The sequence below is a fragment of the Lipotes vexillifer genome, unplaced genomic scaffold (genome assembly GCF_000442215.2).
Source record: "Lipotes vexillifer unplaced genomic scaffold, Lipotes_vexillifer_v1.1 scaffold413, whole genome shotgun sequence".
Taxonomy (NCBI): domain Eukaryota; kingdom Metazoa; phylum Chordata; class Mammalia; order Artiodactyla; family Lipotidae; genus Lipotes; species Lipotes vexillifer.
In genome coordinates this window covers 498,782-506,986 of record NW_006769725.1, presented here as the reverse complement: position 1 = coordinate 506,986, position 8,205 = coordinate 498,782, and the positions used below count along the sequence as shown (strand labels likewise).

Here is an 8,205-nt window from a genome sequence, read left to right as displayed (position 1 = left end):
ATGAGTCATTGGGTACAAATGAATTTAATAACTTTAGGGGAGAAGCTTAAGGGAATAGGGGAGATTGTGTTTTTCCCTAAAAGTATTGTTAAATCAAGACATAGAGTAGTCAATCTGGTTTCCCTAAATAGACATGTCAAGATTGGTTATAGCCTATCCTGTATCTGATATATTTTTTTAAAAAATCCTTTCTCCCCACAACAGGCAAATTTGAACAAAGTGCTGTCAATTCTTTCCTTTGTTATTAATCTTTAGTGGTAGAAATTGTCATTCCACCCTAACCAGCTTATGTCTGTTCTATTGCTCTAATAATTATGCGGTGATTTCAGCAGCATTGATGAAGCTGTGATTAAGTTTTAGAAGGAAATCATTTCACAGTTTAGCACTTACAGGTGAGGATACTGCAACAGACTGATTTTGAACATTTAATAATACTGACTCCTTAAAAAATATATGTGAAATTATATTTAGATTTGTCACAGAGATTGCATTTGTGAAGTCACAATGATGAATGAATTTAACAACCTATGTTCCTTTTTCATCCAACTCTGCAGAGAAAGGCCTAGAGAGATGTGCAGAGTGATCTAATAAATTTAGATTTCTTAAAGATAAAAACTTGGATGAACCATTTGTATTTCCTATGAGCAGTGTGGTATTATATAATAAATGTTCAGATAACATAATCTTCAGTTATGTATTAAATGGATTCCCCACAAAAAGGAACTGTATCTCATTAGTCAGCATATACACAGTGAGACTTATTTCATTAATGTCTTCTGGAAATTGGATTGAGAAGTATACAGTCTTATATTGATTCAATAGCTCAAAAGCTTCCTTTGTGAGGTTCGCTGAAATTTGGTGTGTACCAAATTATTACTTTTCCATTAGCTTGGAATTTAAAGGGGTCTAAGAGATTGAACATGGAAGAACTGTTTTCATGGACATTTTTCATTTACTTTCAATACTGTCATATCCTGAGAAACAATATTTAGTCAATGAACAATGTGATCAAGAATACAATCAGGCTCAAAGAATATTCCTTTATTTACTTCTTGGGGCTGGGATTATAAATCCCTACATTATTGATTGGGTTATTTCTGTTTCTAGAATTTTCCAGGCCCCTTTGATTTGGGCTAAGGTAAAGCATCATAGCACAGTTATTTTATTGGGGGAATTAATGGGTTTCACAGTTCACTGCATCTAAGCAACAAATTTGAAAAGTGGTTAACTGAGCCATCAATTAATTATCATCTATACTTGGGAGAAAGATGTTTAATGCAAGTCTATGTGAAGTAGAGAATGACCAACCAGAAAAACTCAATTAAAAATATATATGGAGGAATAGATTGTCTTTGAAGTTCTGTCTCATCAGAGTACATAAATGGAGCAAAAGTCCCAATCCAGTGTGTGCTCAAGTAAAATTGGACAGGATAATATAGTGACTAGTAGAAACTTCAGGGAGCAATACCATTATTGCTCACATCAGTATTCTGATTTAGATGCTACATATTGGTCAGTTTTGTAAGGCTTTTATTTATTATTTAAGGATCTACTTATGGAACATTATTCTTAGAAAGACATAAAAGGCATTCAGGATATACTTTTCTATACTATCCTTTATAAAAAGTAGGGCCTTGAAGAAAGGATTTGAATTTTGGGGGAACCTCATAAGGAGTCTGTAAGTATAACCAGATATTGGTTTCACAGCCAACAGTGGACTCTTTCAGATGGAGACTGGGATTACTCCACAGATTTAGAACAGACTTCATCCTAAAGACCACAGCAAAATTCTAGTCAATTCTAGGCAATATCTTCTTTTATTTACAGGAGAATAAACAGGAGAAAAGTGAGGAGTTCAGAGAGTAAGAGATTTCTTTAGAAGTGCTATTGTGCTGCAAGCTAAGCACATTTTTTTTCAGGTTTTTTTCCAAAAGCTGATGATTGGGAGAAGAATTCTAGCAATAGAAGTAAAGATCCTATATTATGCCTCATCCCAAGTCTCAAAGATTTAGGACCGCTGTTTATTTCCCTTTTCTGAGATCAGATTTGTCAGCCATAACCCCGTGGGGTACACTTAGCCATGCTTCCTACCCATTTCCTTCTGGTTGAATGAGGAGGCTTAGTGATATAAAAAAGGCTCGTCTCACTAAGAGGCAAATGAACTTGATATCTGGGCCAAAAACAGTCAAAATGCAAAGATTATGTAGCTGATGCTCTAATGTGATTTGAGAAATTAATAGGAACCTCCCAAAAGGCACAAAGGGTAGAATTTCTCAACAAATAGAATATTAGTGTCTAGATTACAGGCTAGACAACCCATAGGCAGCAAGACATAGGTCAGAGCGCTGGAGTTTTTCTTCCCCTTTAAACAAAATGTACCTGAGCTTTGAACGAAAGTCCAGAGGCTTCTTCGTTTTCCACCTTAAGGAAGCCAGACCCACGTACCATGAACAGGCCCGGCTGCTATCACCTACCCTCTTGCAAATTCCTATTTCTTTGCTCCTCAAAAAATTTTGAGAATCATCCCCTCTCAAGTCAACTCAGGGCACTGAATATTATAGATTTATGTTTTGCAATACATCAGATGACTTCGGCCGAGGATCAAAACGTCTTTTGGCCGGTGGTACAACTGAGATTGTTTTTCCTACTGTTCTGATTTTTTTTCTCCATAAAATAGTTTTGCCTGTTTAGAATTCCATACATAATTGGAATAATATTATATGTATTCTTTTGTGTAAGACTTCTGTATTAGTTTGCTAGAGCTGCCATAAAAATTACCACAGACTAATGGTGTAAACAACAGAAATGCATTTTCTCACAGTTCCGGAGGCTAAAAGTCCAAGATCAAGATGTTGGCAGATTTGGTTTCTTCTGAGGCCTCTTTCTTTGGCTGGCAAATGACTACATTCTTGCTGTGTCCTCACATGGTTGTCCCTTTGTCTCTGTGTTGTCTGTGTCCTAATTTCCTCTTCTTATAAAGAACCAGCATATTGCATTGAGGCCCACCCATATAATCTCATTTTACCTAAATTACTTCTTGAAATGTCCTATATCCAAACACAGTCATATTCCGAGGTATTACTATAAACAGGACTTCAATATATACCTTTTGGGGGTGGAGGGACACAAGTCAGCCCATAACAGCTTTTTTTAATCATCAGAATGTTTTTGAGATTTATCCATGTTGTTTATATCAGTAGGTTGTCCGTTTTTATTTCTGAGTACCATTTCATTATATGAATATACCATAGTTTACTTACTCTATTAATGGATACCTGGCTGCTTAATCCATTAATGGATTAATGGCTGCTTCCAGTTTGGGGCTATTATGAATGAAGCAACTTGAATATTATTGTACAAGTCTTTTTGCAAACTTATATTTTAATTTATCTTGACTCAAGATCTAGGAGTGAAATTGCTGGTTATAGGAATAGATGTATGCTTAATTTTATTCAAAACTGCCAGAAATTTTTCCAGAGGTGCTACCACTTTACATTCCTACTATCAATTTCTGAGAATTCTCATTGCTACAAATCCTTATTAACATTTGGTGTTGTTGGTATTTTAATATACTAATTGGTTTTAGTCATTCAGGTGGGTGTGTAGTGGTATCTCATTGTGGTTTTAATTTGTATTTCCCCCAATGATGTAGAATACTTTTGCATGTGCTAGACTATTTTAACTTCTAAATGGAGAGCACCTGGAGATCTCCAGGAAATACTTATGTGAAGCAAAGGTTCTCAATGTGTCCATCACCAAAATCCTCTAAAAACTTAGTTCTGATATTGCACCTGATCTTTCTGACTTCTCTGATTACCCCCAAGAGTGACTTGAATGTAAGCAGGAATAAATTATCTAAGGGCATGGCGTTGGCACTGAAGAATCAGAAGGATGGGGTGTGTGTATGACTCTATATTTCTATGTTTTTCGGTGTTCCAATAAAAAAACAACAATGTGCAAAGAAGGAGAGGAGAAGGAAAAAAAAGAGAGAGAGAGAAAAGTTCTTTTTCCTGTAATTAAAATTGGCTTAGATAACAACTGGACAGGCGGTTGGAAAACTGATGTTAGATCTCTATGTCACTCCACTCACCAATATAAATTCTAGATGGAGAAAAAAATCTATTTTAATCATTTAAAATCAAACACATACTCATATTTATAAAGTCAAGTATCACTTCAGTGTTTATAATGGAAATAATAGTCCTTTATTCCTCCTCTCTTTTGCCCTCAAGTCCTCTTTCCCCAGGCATCCACCTTCAAGAATTTCTGCTATGCTTAGACTTTACTTCTTTATATTAATTTTTAAATTTAATTTTTCAGTTTATGGAGATATAATTTATGTATAACATTGTGTTTATGTAAGGTGTACAACATAATAAGTTAATATATGGATATATTATGAAATGATCACCACTATTAGTTAACATCTATCACCTCACATAGTTACAATTTTTCTTGTGATGAGAACTTTTAATATTCACTCTCTTCCCAACTTTCAGGTATGCAATACAGTATTGGCAACTACAGCTACCATACTGCACATTACATCCCCAGGACTTCTTTATAACTGGAAGTTTGTACCTCTTGACCCCTTTCACCCATTTTGCCCTCCCCTGACCCTCTCCTGCCTCTGGCAACCACCATCTGTTCTCTGTTCCTATCAGTTTGGTTTTTTTTTCTTTTTTTAGATTCCACATATAAGTGAAATCATACAGTATTGTCTTTCTCTGTCTGACTTATTTCACTTAGTGTAACGCCCTGAAGATCCATCCATGTTGTCCCAAATAGTAGGATTTCCTTTCTCATGGATGAAAAATATTACATTTTATATATCACATTGTCTTTATCCATTTATTCCTCATGGACACTTAGGTTGTTCTCATGTCTTGGCTACTGTAAATAATGTTGAAATGAACATGGGGGTGCAGATATCTCTTCAATACAGTGATTTCACTTCCTTCAGAAGTACCTAGAAATGGAATTACTGGATCATATGGTGGTTCTATTTTTAATTTTTTGAGGAATGTCCATGCTGTTTTCCATAGTGGCTGCACCAATTTCATTCATTCCCACCAACAACGCACAAGGATCCTCTTTTCTCCACAACCTCACCAAAGCTTGTTATCTCTTGTCATTTTGATGATAGTCATTCTAACAGGTATAAGGTGAAATTTCATTGTGGTCTTGATTTGCATTTCCCTAATGTTTAGTAATGTTTACCACCTTTTTAACATACCTGTTGGCTATTTGTATATCTTCTTTGAAAAAATGTCTATTCAGTTCCTCTGCCCTTTATAAAATCAGATTGTTTTTTGGCTATCTAGTTGTATAATATTTTTTAAACATTTTAGATATACATTTTAATTTATTTTAGATATTAGCCCCTTATCAGATATGATTTACAAGTATTTTCTCCCATGTCATAGGTTGCCTTTTCATTTTGTTGATGGTTTCCTTTGTTAAGCAGATACATTTTAGTTTCATGTAGTCCCACTTGTTTCTGTTTTTGTTGCCTTTGCTTTTGGTGTCAAATTCAAAAAAATCATTGCCAAGGCCAATGTTAAAGAATTTATACCCCTCCGTTTTCTTCTAGGAGTTTTATGGTTTCAGGTTTTATGTTCAAGTCTTTAGTCCATTTTGAATTGATGTTTGTGTATGGTATGAGATAGTGGTCCAGTTTTCCTAACACCATCCATTTATTGAAGAGACTGTCCTTTCCCCATTGTATATTCTTGGCACCTTTGTTATAAATAAATTGACCATATAAGCATGCATTTATTTATGGGCTCACTATTCTGTTCCATTGATCTATGTATCTGTTTTAATGTTAATACCACACTTTTTGATAGCTATGGCTTTGTAATATAGTTTGAAATCAGGAAGTATGACGCCTTCAGCTTTGTTCTTTCTTAAGATTGCTTTGGCTATTTGGGTCTTTTGTGGTTCCATACAAATTTATGGATTGTTTGTTCTATTTTTGTGAAAAATGCCATTGGAATTTTGACAGGGATTTTACTGAACCTGTAAATTACTTTAGGTAGTAAGGACATTTTAATAATATTAATTATTCCAATCTATGAAGAGCCTATCTTTCCATTTATTGTGTCCTCCTCAATTTCTTTGATCAATGTCTTTCAGTTTTCCGTGTACAGGCCTTCTACCTCCTTGTTTAGATTTATCATTAGATAATTTAATCTTTTTTAATGTAATTGTAAACGGGATTGTTTTCTTAATTTCTCTTTCAAATAGGTCATTATTAGTGTATAGAAATGCAACTGATTTTTTATTTTTAATTTTTTTTACCACTATACAGGCCATTTCTATTTAATTAAGAAATTCGTAATTTAAAAGAGACAATGACAAACTAGAACACATCCACAGGAAGACAGGATAGTGAAACTTCTAGAAACTACCTTCGAAAAAACAGTTGAAGAATTCAATTAAATATTTATTGAACAAATGCAGAATAAATGAACTAGGGGGTGGTTTTAACCTAAAGGTACAATAAACAACTTCAAATATTCAGAGGGCTGTCACACAAAAAAAATGAAAGACTTGTTCAGTATTTCTCCAAAGGGCAAAACTTGACCCAAGGACTAAATATAAGCAACCAATAGGCTGCAGGACAGTCGTACAAAGTGTATCACTTAATAGCTTCTTTCCCAAACAATGCGTTCCACACTTACGTTTCCCTTCTTCTGAAAGGAAATATTACAACTTAATACTTCTCATGAATGTCTTTAATAAGTCGCATTTTCATGGCAAGCCCTCCACTGCCAGCAATGGATGTACTCACACTCTCAGAAAAAAATCTAAAGTTAACAAGCTGGTTTACTAGGGAGATGGTCTTTGTTCCTCAGCTCTATCTCAGCCTTTTATATTTGTGATTCTCAGGAGGGGAGAGAAAAAGAGCATATTCTCCAAAGGGGGTGAATTAGAGTCCCCAGCTCTTCAGATACTGCCCCTGGGGACAATCCTCCTCAAACCCCAGATGAATCACTGCAACTATCAACCTATGGTAGAGATGGGGGTGTGCCGTGTGCTGGGGCAGAAAAAAACAGCTGATAACCACTGTTCTACATGAAGCAGGAGAGCTGTATTTTATGAGTCACTAGGAAATATGACTGCCTAATACTGATGGGCTCCATCCAAACTGTCAAATATTATAAAATAATTGTTTCAACAACCATTCAGCATGTTTAAGGACAAAAAATATATAATATACTTTATATTCTATATACATATTTTATCACATACTCAGTAAGGAATGCTGAGGTGCTTAATCCATCCAACAAAATTGAAAATAAAAATTAACATTTTTCTGTCAGTATTCAGGATTCTGAAGGTGGATCTTGAACTCAGAATGATAAGTCAGTTTTCGAGGAAAGCCACATAATTGGTGAGCCCGGCTAACTGCTGTTCACTGGGGATGGATGGAACTGGGGCAGGCTCTGAAAAGGGAATAAACCTGTTAAAGGAAACATCCAGGGGCCCTGCAACTGGCTTTTTGGGCATGACCATCCTTGTGGTGGAGTCGGCCTGCCATCCTTGTTCTAGGACACCTTTCACAGCCTCTTCCAAGGGAAGTGCAACAAAGGCTGCGAAATCATCGGCAATGATGGAGGTACATGCCTGAGAGACCAGGGCAAAGGCTCGTCTCGGGGTGGCATCTCTAAATGCCTCCATGATTGGCTGGACCGTCTCAGACCACGGGTGAGTGCTGATGGTGGTAGAGAGCCCGGGGAAATCTCTCTGCCAGATTCTTTGTCCTACCGACCAAATTCCCCCAAGTTCAGAATGCAGATTTTATAGCAGGTGGTATTCTTTTCCAAAGATATCTTGCATTATTCATGTCATCGTAAAGCAGATATAAAGCTAGAAGCTGACCATACACTGGGGGTGTAGCAGTTCCTCCTGGAGCCTCGAGCTACTGGTTCTCCCACTGATTCAGCAACTTTCTGAAACTAAAGGAACTTTCTGCCATCACTGCCACTGGCATTTTCCCGGCCGGTCCCGCCACCGAAGCTCCCCACCAAGCCGGACCTCAGACCGTCCCTCTGGGAGTTGCGCCCACCTGATTTTTTAATATTGATTTTGTATCTTGCAATTTTATTGAATTTATTTTCTAACAGATTTTTTGGTGGAGTCTTTAGGATCTTCCATATGTAACATCATGCCATCTGCAAATAGAGACAGTTTTACTTT

General features: G+C 36.2%; 1 pseudogene; it reads right to left on the bottom strand.

Annotated features, from left to right (window-relative positions):
- Window positions 1–7,371: 7,371 nt before the first annotated feature.
- Window positions 7,372–7,999, bottom strand: LOC103068288 (COP9 signalosome complex subunit 8 pseudogene; annotated as a pseudogene).
- Window positions 8,000–8,205: the final 206 nt, after the last annotated feature.